Below are 15,830 nucleotides of genomic sequence, written 5' to 3'. Positions count from 1 at the left end.
GTCCTCCTTCCTCCCCAACATACACACCTACACACCCACACACCCGTGTGTATGTGCACACACACACATACACACAGCCACCCACCCTCCTCCCCACACTCCATCTTTGTAAACCTTGGGCCTTACCCTACTAGATACTCAATAAATCCATCTGATTAATTGGGCTAGGATGATTTTGTTGAATTAAGGATGAAATTCCCTTTCCAGCTGTGGGAAACACTATCTGTTGCCTCCTCAATATCCATTCTTATCTCTGCCCTTCTTATGAGGAAAACTTTCTTGGGGTGGTGCCAAGTATCTCTACCCCCAAGGCAAGAGGATGAGTGGGGATTAGTCCAAACCAGTGCTGGTAAGCTCATTCTGCTAGGCCAGTGTTGCCCAACAGTTGGTCATGTAATCCAAATGTAAATGAGTGTTCTAAGTAGGCTTTCAGATATTTTTTGCTTTCTCAATATGGGAGATCAGATTTAGTTGGAAAAACCTTTTGCCCATCCTTTTCTTGACTAGAAAACATGAGTTTCCCAGAGCCATCTTACCATCATTGGCCCATGAGAACAAAGAGCCAACAAATTAAAAACGGTGGGAACCCGGAAAGAAAGAAAGGACTTATGCTAACAGCACTGAGTAGCCACACTGGCTCTGCTTGTGCTCTCAGTGCCCATTAGCAGTAGTTGAATACTCCACTACCCAGAACCGGAAGCACGCCTTCCTGACACCATCCTTCAATGGATATCACGAAAGGACATATAAGTACTTCAATAGAGGGAAGCCATTTCTAGCTCTTCCCACTCTCATGCTGAGTATTCCATTAGTTATTGACTTTAATGTCAAGTTCACTTCTAGATGAGTTTTCTGTTGCTGCATAAAGATTACCATAAACTTAGCAGTTTGAAACAACATTGATTTATTATCTCACCATTCCTGCGCATCAGGATTCTGGGTGTGGCTGAGCTGGGTTTTCTGCTGAGGGTTTGTCAAGGTGGAAATCAGGATGTCAGCTGGGCCACATCTCTTGCCCCTTTCATCTTCAAGCCAGCAATGGACAACTTCTCACACAGCAACTCCCTCTCATGCTTCAAATCTGACTTCCTCTGTCTCTCTAGACCCTGATTTAAAGGGTTCATATCCACTGAGGAGGGCACTTGTTGGGATGAGCATTGGGTGTTGCATGGAAACCAACTGGTAATAAATTATATTTAAAAAATAATAAATAAAATAAATAAAGCAAAAAAAAAAAAAAGCGGGGGTCATATGATTAGGTCAGGCCCATCAGGATAACCTCCTTCTCTTAAGGTCAACTGATTTGCAACCTTAATGACATCTGCAAATCCTTTCACAGCAGCACCTAGATTAGCATTTGATTGGATATTTTGGAGAAAGTGTATATATATCAAGGGGTAGGAATTCTGGGGGCTATCTTAGAATTTTGCATACCACACCTTCTTGAGGGCAGGAAATGGGCCTTACACATATTTTTTAACTCCCTATCTTTCCTACCCCATGGTCTGTCATGTTTTTCCTCGGCTATGAGGGGTTTGTTCAAATTAGTTTATTTCAGGGATTTCAGATTTACCCTGAATGCTTCCTAAGGTACAGGTATGTTTTGTGGGCCACTGTGGTAGAGTATCAGCCAGTGTTTTTCCCTAGTGGATCTGATTCAGCAAATCCAAGGGGAAGCTGGGAATCTGCATTTCTGAGTAGTACCATTGGAGAGTGACGAGGTGCGTGGTCCACCCACCTCGCAAGAAACAATGCCCTAGACTATGTGTGCCTCGGTAAGACAGGCCGTTCCTTCCAGGGCTGCCATGAGGCCCTGATGATACAAAGTGCGTAACTCTCCAGTGGGCACCTGGGTGGCTCAGTTGGTTAAGTGTCTGAATTTGGCTCAGGTCACAATCTCGGGGTTTGTGAGTTCACGCCCCACATCAGATTGGGCTCTGTGCTGACAGCTCGGAGTCTGGAGCCTGCTTCAGATTCTGTGTCTTCCTCTCTCTCTGCCCCTCCCTGCCTTCTGCTCTGTCTCTGTCTCTCTCAAAAATAAATCAACATAAAACAAAATTTTCTTAATTAAAAAAACACACCAAAGTATCTAAATCTCCGGGCACATTATGGGAATGCAGTGAATCTCTCTCTACTATGTGGCATAATACCTACCATATAGGATGCATTAACTAAATATTAGTGGAATGAAACTTAAGGTGCATTCATTAGGAATGCTTTTGACTCCAAGACACAGAAAACCTGACTAACAATGGTTATTAAAAACCAGGATTCTTTTTTTTCCCAATGAGCTATGTCTAGGTACGCTATGCTCACGCTGGTTCAGCAGCTAAATATCAGGGCTGTGGGTGGGTGTCTCTGTGATTCTCTCTTTTTTAAAGGATTTAAAAACAAAAAACACAAACACCCTTCTCTTGGGATATGACTTACATACCAGAAAGTTCACCCATTTAAAGCATACAATTCTTTGGCTTATCATGTATTCACAGACTCCTGCAATCATCACTGCAAATCTAATTTGGGAACGTTTTCACCATCCCCCAAAGAAACCCCATTAGCAGTCATCACCCACGACTCCGCTCCGCCTCCAGTCCCAGGCAGCCACCAAGCTACCGCCTGTGTCTATCGATCGACCTATTCTGGGCACCACGCGGCAGCTCTTTTGCAAGGTGTTTCAGCTTCATGCATTTGGTACTGGGTCAGCCATTTGATATCTCAGAGCCAAACACTGATGTGTATTTTTAGCAACATGATTATGCGTTTTCCTTTATCTGCAGAAGCTCGTCTCCTTGCCGGTTATAGGACCCACTAGTCGAGCAGCTGCCATGAGCCCTGCTCCGGTCATCAGACACGGTTTTCTTCCTGATGATCATTTTTAGAGGTGCCACGCCTCCTAAAGCAACACACGTTTTACCAAATAATAGGGCTGAAGTCGATGATTTACTAATATTTGTCAACCTAATTTAGGCCTGAGGTCGATGATTTACTAATTAACGTTGCTGCAAGGAAGCTTTCCTTCCTTGTTTACATTTTGAAATGGAAAGGTGCAGATCCAAATCATCTGAGGAAAAAAAGATCCTAATCCATTTTAATTGTCATATGAACCAAACATGTAACTACTGTATTAAAATAAAAATATCCCATATATGTGACAAACATCCAATGATTCTGGCTTCAGAACATAATGGAACTCTTTAAATACTTAGGGCCATCCAGGTGGCTCGGTCGGTTAAACATCTGACTCTTGGTTTCAGCTCAGGTCATGATCTCACGGTTCGTGAGTTTGAGCCCCACATTGGACTCTGTACTGATAGCACTGAGCCTGCTTGAGTTTCTCTTCCTCTCTCACTGCCCTTTCCCTGCTTGTGCTCGCCATCTCTCTCTTTCTCTCTCGAAACAAACAAACAAACAAACAAACAAACTTTAAATAAATGAACTTTAAAAACACTTTTAAAAATAAAAAATAGGGGCACCTGGGGGATCAGTCAGTTGAGTGCCTGACTTCATCTCAGGTCATGATCTCATGGTTTGTGAGTTTGAGCCTCGCATCGGGCTCTGTGCTAACAGCCCAGAGCCTGGAACCTGCTTTGGATTCTGTGTCCCTTTCTCTCTGCCCTTCCCCTGTTCACACTCTCTGTCTCTCAAAGATAAATACATGTAAAAAAAAAAAAAAAAGCAGGATATGGAATGATAGTATCCCCATAGTTACGGAGAGTTAAAAGTAGGCTTGGCAAATTAAGAGAATGGCCCAAAGACTAAATGAAAGACCTGGATATGAACCTGGATGTGCCAGAACATTCTGACTCCCAGCATTACTGGCAATGGGAGAGGGCATTAGTAATAAAGAAGACTATTAGGAATGAGAGCGCATGATGAGCAAAATTGTAAATTAGTCGTGCTGGTTAATTTTTCTCGGGAAATAAGTGTTTATTATTTAAGCAAGACAACATAACCTTATTAAAATTGCCAATGTGTAAACATTCCCTTAATAGAAGTCCTGCAAATGTCCAGATGGATGAAATTCAACCATATTCAAGGAAATTCAAACACAGGCTCATCTATCGATTGAACTAGTTATGAGTAAGGAAGGCAAGAAGATTTGGGTTCCAAATTTATTACTAGATTTAATGACACAGAATGCCTGACCTGTCTTCTCTACTGCATTCCAGATTCCGATTCTTTAAGATAAGGAACTGTGATTTCTTTTTTGAATCCACCATTGATAGATGGATTAGCATTGCTAATAAACAGCATTAGCCTTTCTTGTTTATTTATTTTGAGAGAGAGACAGAGTGAGTGGGGGAGGGGCAGAGAGAGAATCCCAAGTAGGCTCCCCACTGTCAGCGCAGAGCCCAATGTGGGGCTCGAACCCACGAATATGAGATCATGACCTGAGCTGAAGTCAGAGGCTTAACCGACTGAGCCACCCAGGCACACCTAGGAGGGTTTAAAAGAAAAATAAATCTTTCTAAATTACAAGAGCAATAGGTGCCTATGAAAAACTCAAACAAATCCCAGGTGCGCAAAGTAAACACCCAAAGTTCCTTCCTGTTCCTCCTGTTCTGTGCCAGGATGTAGAGACCTTCGCAAATGGGTGTTTTTATCCCGGATCTTCTTGGGGTTTTTTGCATTTGCACACACAAGCACATGCATTCGCAAACACAAATGTGCATTTGGCGTATGTTAGTAGCTCACACATAAATAGCAAAATACTCTGCGTACTGTTCCATATTATTCTGGGACTTGCTTTGTTGATTAGATGCTGTTTTGGAGGTGATATCTGTGAAGTTTTCCACCCAACTTTTAGCTTGTAGATGATTCATGAATATATGCATGAAGTATAACTAAAACTGCTTCCCTTAGATTTGGAAGTTTATTTAGAGGCCTTAGAATTGTGATAAACAAGTGCTATAGTTCTACCCAGAGCTATGTAATAAACATGGTCTTAGAAAGTGTTATGTTCGCCGAATTTATGATTAGAAATTATAAAAATGCCCAGGCAACTGGTTACTGGAAATGACTCAACAATGAGTGATATTTTTAGGAAATGTTCTTTAAGAATAAAAATGATCATCCTTAAAATACCACTTGTAAAGAGTCAAATATATATATATATATTTGATACATATATACAAATACATGTATATATATATTTGTCTTAAATTGAAGCACTCAGCATACGACCTTGACCAACCCCAGCACAAGCCTGATGGAATGGAAAGAAATTGTTCACTTTTCTTTTTTATTCTTTAATTTTTTTTTAACACTTATTCATTTTTGAGAGACAGAGCATGAGCAGGGAAGGAGCAGAGAGAGAGGGAGGTACAGAATCCGAAGCAGGCTCCAGGCTCTGAGCTGTCAGCACAGAGCCTGATGGGGGGCTCCAACTCACATTGACCGTGAGATAATAACCTGAGCCGAAGTCAGACGTGTAACCCACTGAGCCTCCCAAGCGCCCCTGTTCACTTTTCTTTATTGGATGTTTTGATGTTTTGTCTTTTTTTGTTTTTTTAATTTTTTATATAGTTTATTTATTTTTGAGACAGAGAGAGACAGAGCATGAGTGGGGGAGAGATAGAGAAAGAGAGGGAGACACAGAATCGGAAGCAGGCTGCAGACTCTGAGCTGTCAGCATAGAGCCCAACACAGGGCTCGAACCCACGAATGGTGAGATCATGACCTGAACCAAATTCGGACATGTAACCAACTGAGCCCCCCAGGCGCCCCCGTTCACTTTTCTTTATTGGATGATTTGATGTTTTATCAAAGCATAAGTCGAAGAGAAGGACTGACTCACAATTAGTGGGCATGAGAGATCGCTCCCTTCCTTCAGGTTCTCTGGGTACGTCTAGCAGGCTAAGCCGCACAGTGTTCCTCCTACAGTGCTCAAAATCCATCAACACTTATTGGAAGAAAAGTATTTTGTGTCATATAGTTTGATTCAAGTGGATTCCAACCAAGAAATCCTGGCTGAAATCAAACTCTTAACCCATATTCATGCTTGTGAGAGGAAGCACACTGGACCAGCCCTCAAATGTTTGCCGTGGGGAAATCCAAGATCCCAGCCTTTTTCTGCTCCCATTTGCATGAGCACCACCAGTAACTGTTTTCTTTTATTTATTTATTTACTTTTAATTTTTTTTTATTTCTTTATTTTATTTTGTGAGAGAGAGGCAGAGAGTGAACGGGGGAGGGACAGAGAGAGAGGGAGACACAGAATCCGAAGCAGGCTCCAGCACAGAGCTGTCAGCACAGAGCCCAACGCGGGGCTCGAACCCACAGACTATGTGATCATGACCTGAGCCGAAGTCGGCCGCTTAACCTACTGAGCCACCTAGGCGCCACAACTGTTTTCTTTTAAAGCAAGTTTTCAGCTGAAACTTCTCCCGGCCTGAAAGGGTTGTTTTTTCTCCCTAAGAGAATTTATGTTTGATGATTTATTGAAGGTGTCCAAACAGAAGAAAAAAAATTGGTTTTCATTAGTTAGAGAGAAGCAAAGAGTAGCACCCTGAACAACGCAAGATGAGTTTTATGCTTTACATTTCAAAATTTCGGCGAACTGTTTAGTGCATGGAGCCTGGGGCTTTGATCAATTTGTCAACAGATGACATGTCGCTAGTCTGGTAAAGCACTCCACGGGTGCTTTACATGATGTACATGAAAAGATATAAATAAGTATTAAAAAAAAAACCCTGCCAACAATCCAATTCATATACAGTAGTTTGCAAACTCTCAAAGCATTTTGTGCCAAGAGTTCGCTTGGATCTCAGAATGTATCACCCATAGCAAGTGGCTAGACTTCCAGCAGAGCCCAGGAAGCAATATGATTGATCATGAGGTGAAATATTACCAGTAGATTCACTGAGTTCCAGAATCTCTTAGGAAGCCCAGACTATGCAGCCCTCTTCCAACACCCCAGGGGGCTGGAGAGAGTGCAGGTTTAGGGAGGTGGGGTGTGAACTGGTGGTTCAGGCCACAAGTCATGGAAATGGGGAACTTGAGACCAAGGGTTCGAGGGCAGCGCAGGAAGAGCCTCCCAGGCACTGTAGAACCAACTGGGGGGGGGGGGTTGGACTGTGCTCCCCCCCTCCCTGCACATCTGCCGCGGTTCTTCTTACCCAGCACGAGGCAGAGTGGTCTGCTTGGCGGTGTAGCTCTGGTTTCTAAAATTTCCTCTCTTTCGTTCAGCAGACGCTGACTGGGGTCTCGGAATCCAAATTCCCGAAGAGGAAACATTTGGGGAGCCCAAATTAGGTCGAGTCCAGCCCAAGGCTAGCTTGCTCTGGCTCGGAGGGTGGGGGGGATGGCGGGGGGGGGGGGGGGGGGGGGGGGGGGGGGGGGGGGGGGGGGGGGGGGGGGGGGGGGGGGGGGGGGGGGGGGGGGGGGGGGAGCAAGGAGGGGAGGGGACCTATGGCTCCAACATGGCCGCTAACCTCCTCTCGTCCCTCTTCCTTCCCCCAGGGGAGCCAGCGTGTGGAGGGGAACGGAATACCCCCCAGAAGAGCTGAGTTGGATGCAGACCCTGCAAAAAAGTATCCAATACCATTTGTAATTTGGGGAGAAACCACATAAAGTGGAGGTAAAACCACTTGCCTCTCAAAGTTGCAGAATTTCCATGCAAGGATTTGAAAACGCCTTGTAAACTCTAAGAGCCCTAAAAGTGGTGAGATTTTACTCTTAGTCTAGGTCAACGGTCATGGAATGAGGATTGACTGAGCACTTGGCTCATGCCGGGGAGACTTTCCAATACAGACTTAAAGAGGAAAGACAAACCCTGGCACTAGAACGTGATGTAGGAATAGAATAAATTCTAGAGTCACATCAACCTACCTGCACGGAATCCTCCTGCCATTTACAGTTGGGGAGCTTTGGACACATTTCCTCTCTCTGTACCTCAGTTTTCTCATCTATAAGGTGGGGGTTTCTCTTTATCACAACCTATTCGGCCCTAACTATTCCAGCCTCGGCTCACCCTTCCGCAGTCAGTCCCTGCCCTCACGTCTCTCCTACTTGCTGGCCTCTGGTGGTTTCCCAGCCTGCTGAACTTGGGCCTGCCTCACAGCCTTCCCGCCCCCCCCCCCCCCCGGCTGGAATGCTCTTTCTTTTGAGCTTGGTAGGGCAGGCTCCTTCCTTCCCTTCAGGTCTCTACACAAACAGCCCTTCTCAGGGGACGTCTTACCTAAATACGTCTTCCTCCTCCCGTCACCATGTTCTCGCCATGGTGCTTATCACTCCCTAAAACCACATCTTTACTTGGTTCCTTATCAGCCATGTCCCCCACTGAAATAGAAGTTCCATGATCCAAGGACACTGGGTTTTTTTGAACTTCTGTGACCCTGAGCCTAGAACAGAACCTGATAGTAATAAATGTACATATTGTCACAGAGGGAGAGCCCCATGTGACAAGAGAGGCAGAAGAGGCTGGAGTGACAGTCCCACAAGCCAAGGAGCCCCGAGGAAAACTGCGTTTCCTGGAGGTTTCTCTAGCACTCTGAGAACACCTCACCCCCCCCTCACCGCGGTTCACCTTGGGTTGGATGGGTTTTCCAGACCAGCTTTGGTCCCTTTCCCTACCTCCAAGGTAGTCCTGTGGCTTCCAAAGGTACTCCAGGACCAGAATCGGCTGTCTGATACCTTGAACCCTGGACCAGAGTTGCCTGAACGTGACATTCATGTCAGGAAGAGCAGTGTTTGGAAGCATCCCAAATGTTCTGTAGTAGATGACTGGTAAGATAAATTAGAATGTCTCTTCCGCTAATCTCCAATTATCATAAGTGAGAAAAACAAGACAGAACATTATGTAAAGAATGTTACCATTTGTATTAAAAAAACAAACAGTAGATTCACATTTGCTTGTCTATGCAATGAAGTAAACTTCCACTTGAAAACATCTTTTAAAAAAGCAGTATCATCGGGCGCCTGGGTGGCTTGCTAATACTTAGGCTCAGGTCATGATCTCATGCATGGGTCGTGAGTTCGAGCCCCACATTGGGCTCCCTGCTGTCAGCACAGAGCCCGCTTCGGATCCTCTGTCCCTCCCTCTCTCTTTGCCTCTCCCCTGCTTGTGATCTCTCAAAAATTAAATAAGCGTATTTTAAAAATTGGAATTATTGAAATGGTCCTGCAATGAATCTCCAAATCCCTCGCTTCTCTCTGCCTCCAGGTCCCATTTACCCAAGAGCCAGCCTCCCCTCTCATTGTCTGGAAACCATTTTTCCTCAGATTCTTCATTTGCCTTTCAGTGACTTCTCATTACATCAAACTTACACCTCAGACTTTATAATCCGTCATTCAGTGCCCCTGCGTACAGACGCAATTTCTCTCTGCAATGACACTCTACCCCCCGGCTCGGGGACTCTCCCCTCCAACCAACACCAAGGGCTTGATGGCCCCCAGACACAGCAGCCATTTCTATATGACAGAGGGCTTTTGACAGGAATGATTGGAGAATTTTGCCAAATGACTGTTCTGCATGTGTCCCATTGAGCCTGCCTTGGTTTCTCAGGGCTCCCGGGACAAAATGCCACAAACCGGGTGGCTTAATGAATACAATTTGTTTATTCACCGTTGCCGAAGCCGATGCCTGAGATCTGGTGTCAGCAGGGCCATGGTCCTTCTGGAACCCCTCCGGGGAGTCCTTCCTTGCCTCTCACTAGTTTCTGGTGGTTTGCCAGTGATCTTCGGCATTTCTTACATTTCTTACTGTCATCGGTAATGGCGGCCTCCCTGTGTATCCGTCCTCGCACAGCAGGCTTCTTAGCAGCACACGAGTCCCGATAGGCGGATGGATCGGGCCCCACCTACTCCAGTATGACGTCATCTTAACTAACAACACCTGCGGTGACTCTATTTCCAAATAAGGTCACAGTCTGAGGTACCTGCGTAAGGACTTCAACACATCTTTTGGGGGAGACACAATTCAACCTACGTAAGAAATCGTTTGACTTTTCTCCTTAGCGCTATCAGTAGGATGGATAGTACTGATGGATTTTTGTTGTTGTTATTTAACTACACTTGTTAATGTTATGCCTGGAACAAATCGCACTTAGCTGCAATATATTCTATTTTAAATGGACTTCTGGTTTTCGACTGTTGCTATCTTAAAGGTTTTGAACCCTATTCACAAGTGAGAATATTCTGTTGTTTTCCTTTTGATGGTTTTTTTTTTCAGTTTTGAGATCAGTATCATAATAGCTTTATAAAAGGAATATTGAAAAACTCTCTTTTTTGGAATAAGTACCATTGAGATGATCCGTTCTTGAAAGGCGGGGGTAGAATTTCCCTGTGACATTGTCTAGGCTAAGTGCTTTTTATGGGGGAGAATTTGAACCCCTTTATCTAGTTCTGTGATGAACGCTCCGTTAGACATCTTTACCAGGATCAATTTTTAGTGCGTTGTTTCTTTCTAAAAAATTGTCCATTTCAGAGGCGCTTGGGTGGCTTAGTCAGTTAAGCATCTGACTTCAGCCCAGGTCATGATCTCACAGTTCTGTGCTGACAGCTCAGAGCCTGGAGCCTGCGTTGGATTCTGTGTCTCCCTCTCTCTCTGCCCCTCCCCCACTTGCACTCTGTCTTTTTCTCAAAAATAAATAAATAAAAACGTTAAAAAATTGTCTATTTCATCTACGTTTCAGATTTGTTTGCATAGGGCCATGTGAAGTACCCTCTAAGGACTTTTCAAATTTCCTCTGCTTTTGATGATTATTTTTTCTCCGTGTTTCTAATTTTGAGATTTCATGTTTTTTACTCTTTATTCTTTCTTTGTTATGCTAATGGTATTTCAATTTTGTTAAATTTTTCCCAAAGATTCAGTTTTTGGATTTATTTATCATTGTTTTTCTTTTCTAACTTAACAATTTCCATTTTCAATTGTCTTTAAAAAATTTTTTTAAATGTTTATTTGTTTTTGAGACAGAGAGATAGACCATAAACAGGGAAGGGGCAGAGAGAAAGGGAGACACAGAATCCAACGCAGGCTCCAGGCTCAGAGCTGTCAACATCGAGCCTGATGCAGGGCTCAAACTCATCAACTGTGAGATCATCCGAACCGAAGTTGGATGCAGCCCCATAAGCTGCCCTTCTAAAGATGACATCCAGGTGTCCATCAGGTGTCTTTTAAAAAATATATATATATATTTTTGTTTACTTACTTAGATAGAGAGAGCCTGGCTGGGGCAGAGAGAGGGAGAGAGCGAAAATCCCAGGCAGGCTCCACACCGTCAGTGTGGATCCCAATGTAGGGCTCAATCTCACAAACTGTGAGATCATGACCTGAGCCGAAATCCAGAGTCAGACACTTAACTAACTGAGCCACCTGGATGTTCCTCTGCTTTCCACTGTCCTAAGGCATCTGTAACCGTGGCAGATTTGTAAGGCAATTCTAACCCCAGATGTGAGAATTACAGCTGTGGTATGCGTAGTTTTTCACTAGAATTTGGTCTTCTGCTATCCTATGTCTTCTGCTACACCATCGTTTCCTATTATTGCACATTTTTTTGTGTCTGTGCATCTTATTTCTGCAACAGATGGATGCTCTTTGAGGCCAAGGGTATGTGTCATATTTGTTAGGGATGATAATTATTGATATTGCAGATATGAAGTTAGAAAATTAATGTAGATGTGAAGAACCAATAGTAGGCAGCTTCCAAAATGGGTCCTGGTTATCCTTACACCCTGCTATTCACACTTTGCTCTTATCCCCTCTCCCCTTCAGTTGGGCTGGGCCTAGTGACTTGCTTCTAATAAGTAGAATATGATTGAACTATTGGCATACCACTTCCAATATCAGATTATAAAAGATGGCTACTTTGTCTTGCTCTGATCCTCTCTGTCTCTGGTTCTCACAGAAGGAAGGAAGGAAGCTTGTGGGCTGTGAGCTGTCCTATGGAGAGACCCATATGGCAAGGAAGAGGGTGGCCTCTGGCCAAGAGCCGACAAAGAATGGAAATCTACCAGCCACCACTTAAGTGATTTTGGAAGCTGATCTTTCTTCAATTGAGCCTTGAGGTGACTGAAATCTGGTGAGAAACCCAGAGCCAGAGGACCCAGTTAAGATGCTCTATGGATTCGTGACCCACAGAACCGTCATGATAATAAATGTTGCTGTTTTAAGCCACTATATTTGTGGGACAATTTGTTATGCAGCAATAGATAACGAATACACAATCCCAACCCTGGCTACCTGTCTTGATCGAAGAACGACTGCCAAGTTGAAAACTGAGTGGTCTAGGAATCATTTGGAGGTGACCTGCTCTGTTAGAGGGAGAAACTCTAAAAGAATTTAAAATGCAATAATGCAATCAATACCAAAGTTTTTAATTTAAAAGGCATTTTAACATCGTGTTCTTTTAATTTACTCATTTTGATTCAATAAAGATATGACAGTTTTCCTTTGAAATTACTTATTTTTAGTGCTTTCTTTTTAAAAACAATTGTATCTGCACATTAGAATTTGAATGTGTCAAATCAAAGACAGATTGCCTAGATAAAAATTGAGCAGGTTATGGGTTGAATTATAACATAGCTTTCTATTGTACAACATTTAAACCAACATTGGTTTGATTTCCATCCACCAAAAACCTGTCCTCTCCTTTCACAGAAATATAGTCTAAGCTTGACATAAGATGCCCTTCTAAATTTTTTTATGTTTTTATTTTATTTTTTGAGAGAGAGAGACAGAATGCAACCAGGGGAGGGGCAGAGAGAGAGTGAGGCAGAATCTGAAGCAGGCTCCAGGGTCTGAGCTGTCAGCGCAGAGCCCCGATGCAGGGCTTGAACTCATGGAGTGAGTGATCATAACCTGAGCCGAAGTCAGACTCCCAACTGATGGAGCCACCCAGGGGCCCCATAAGCTGCCCTTCTAAAGGTGACATTTCCAAGCCTGTCTTGGGCCATGTACCATGTTCTTACTGGGGCAACATAGACTCCTGTTTAGGAGAGTCCCTGGATCTCAGATGTGCCCATAATGCACATGCAGAGGAGAACAGTGGTCTTTGGCTTGGTCCCATGGGTAGTGGAACAATAAGATGACAAGAAGCTGAGTGACTGTGCAGCGTCACGGAGCAGGACGTCTCACACCCAGGCCTCTCTGCCAGGAACCGTCACAGGAAAGGGAAAGAAAATAGGTGTGCTCTTGAAGCCGCTGGATTTTGGGGTCTTCATTACAGCAGCTTAACCTTCACTCTGATGAATTCATCCACCATTGTTCCTTGAAAGTATGTCACTCAGTAATTATTATACAGACACGACTAAGCAAAGTACAAACACCCTGATTTCTGCTCTGGGCCGGGGTTGGGGTGGGGAGAAACAGAAGAACATCTTTAGCGTGACTTCTGTTAAACTGTCCCAAAAGCTACAGATTATTTTTCCTGCATCCACTTTATTTATTTATACGCATGCCTTCAGGCTGCCATGTAACTTCCCCACTAGATGTTGTGTGAGCACAGTCCTTCAGCCCACCCTTTGCTTCTCGAAGACATTGATTTTTGTTAGGTCGGTTGGGAAATTTATTATCAGAACATCAGCCTGTGCCTTCAAAGACAAGGTCTAGGGGAGCATACGGATCACTGCCAGAGGTCACCAGCTTTTCAGTCTTAAACTTGAGATATTCCGGGCCAAGTCCTCCTGAAGATTCCTTCCTAAGTTGAGTGCTTCTGGCACATGCTATGGCTATGTCACCCAGCTGCCTTCTAGAGCTTCGTCACAACAGCCTTGTAAGACTGGAAGACGGGTGATTATTTCATCACAAGAAAAGATTGAGACACGTGGTGACACCACAAACCACTGGAAGCCAGAGCCAGTACGGCAGCCTCCAAGGAGAAAAAGTACACTGTGTAAAGTTACAAATCGTTGGCTTTATGTTACATGTGCCGTGTGTGCCTTGCTTCTTTTCCTAATTGAGAAGAAGGAAAATGGAAGCATTAATTTTCAGAGATCCATCACTCAAGTGTCCTCATGGGAGAACCTGTTTCTTTAACACATAAAAAGAACAGGTCATGAACTCCTCCAACTTTAGCTTTTAAAACTAAACTATGGGGGAGTGCAAACTGGTGCAGCCATTCTGGAAAACAGGACAGAGGTTCCCCCAAAAATTAAAAATAGAACTACCCTATGACCTAGCAATTGCACTAGTAGGTATTTATCCAAGGGATACAGGTGTGCTGTTTTAAGGGGCACATGCACCCCAATGTTTATAGCAGTGCTATTGACAATAGCCAAAGTGTGGAAAGAGCCCAAACATCCACAGATGGATGAATGGATAAAGAGGGTGTTATATGTGTGTGTATGTATATATACACAATGGAGTATTAATTGGCAATCAAAAAGAATGAAACCTTGCCATTTGCAACTAGGTGGTTGGAACTAGAGGGTATTGTGCTAAGCGAAATTAGAGAAAGACAAATATCATATGACTTCACTCATATGAGGACTTTAAGATACTAAACAGATGAACGTAAGGAAAGGAAGCAAAAAGAATATAAAAACAGGCAGGGAAACAAAAGAGACTCAAACACGGAGAAAAACAGAGGGAGGCTGGAGGGGCTGTGGGAGGGGGATGGGCTAAATGGGTGAGGGGCTTTAAGGAATCTACTCCTGAAATCATTGTTGCCCTATGTGCTAACTAACTTGGATGTGAATTAAAGAAATAAATTAAATAAAAAACAAAAGCAAAACCTAACTAAACTGGTCCCAGTGGCTGTAAACGACAGCAGCGTTGGGGAGGGGGGCCTTCTGCTTCCGGGGACCCCATCTCCACCTACTTGTGACAGCAGCCCTGTGCTCCTTCTGTAAGTTAAGTATTTCCCAAATGTCACTGCTTTCTTTGCCACCTTGATCTTGCTCTCCATCAGGCTTGGGAAGGAGAGCAGAAACGCAGGCATGAGGGAGACCAAATCATCCTGGAACGCTAGGTCCCTAGGACTTCCTGACCTAAAAGCACAACTGGAAGAACGGGAAGGCGGCAGGTGTTTGTTCCTAGTCATTTGTGCACTAAATACTCAGGCGGCTTTGCACGGGCGGCCTGGGGCTGTGAACCGAGCGCAGGACTAGGATTGCGCTTTTGCGGCAGACCGAGCAGCTGCGCCTAATTCGACGCACCGCTCACTCCCCGTGAGGAAGTGCAGAAGCCCTCCCGGGGGATCTCGGCGCTCCCGGAAGATTCCAGCCGGAGGCAGACCCGCCCAGGCCGCCTGCAGGACGTTTCCTTAGCTCCTCCCCCAGCTGGGATCCTTAAAGCAGGCTCGGCGTCTGCTGCGGTGAGCTGTCAGAGCCTCCTCCCAGCCCTACACCTTGATCCTTCAGGGCCTAAAGGTCACGTAAGGTCTCCTTCTGACCCTCCAGTGCCCTTGCCTAACGTAATTAGAGGCAGAGCAGGGAAAAGGAAGTAGAAGTGAGAGGCGGCAGCATCTTTCTCAATGCAGAAAACCGAGAAAGAATAGCGTTTCCTCCATCTGAAAGTGTTCACTAACTGTCAAATCACAAGGGCAAAGGCAAGGACTTGGGGAGGATGATTCCGGGTGTACTTTCAACCTCCTCCGTTCTGGAGCAAGGTCGAGGAAGTCGGGCTTCGGGGGGAGGTTGCATCAGTTTGTAAAGAACTTGGGAATCTTCCTTAGGGGGCCCATCCTTGCAGGCCGCAGGCAAAGCAAAGGCAGGAGTAGACAGCCGGGTGAGGGAGCTGGACGGAAATCCGACAGCACCTTGGGCTCCATAGTGAAAGTGGGGTCACTACGGGATCAGCCCGCGCATGGCAGGAAGGACTCGCTCAGGTCCACAAGTGCTCGGCCGCTCCCAATCAGGTGGCACGTCCGCGCCAGCCCGAAGGGATTGGG

The 15,830-nt window shown here is 44.8% G+C and overlaps 1 long non-coding RNA gene across 1 annotated transcript; it reads left to right on the top strand.

Moving 5' to 3' along the window:
* Nucleotides 1–9,613: 9,613 nt before the first annotated feature.
* Nucleotides 9,614–12,116, top strand: LOC115286356. The gene is made up of 2 exons (XR_003906019.1): nt 9,614–9,928; nt 11,847–12,116. It is a non-coding gene; the product is annotated as an uncharacterized LOC115286356 (long non-coding RNA).
* The last annotated feature ends 3,714 nt before the right edge of the window (nt 12,117–15,830 follow it).

This window comes from Suricata suricatta, chromosome 3, assembly GCF_006229205.1.
Source record: "Suricata suricatta isolate VVHF042 chromosome 3, meerkat_22Aug2017_6uvM2_HiC, whole genome shotgun sequence".
Classification (NCBI taxonomy): Eukaryota; Metazoa; Chordata; class Mammalia; order Carnivora; family Herpestidae; genus Suricata; species Suricata suricatta.
Note: the sequence above shows the minus strand (reverse complement) of the source record. Positions and strands in the feature narration are given on the sequence as shown.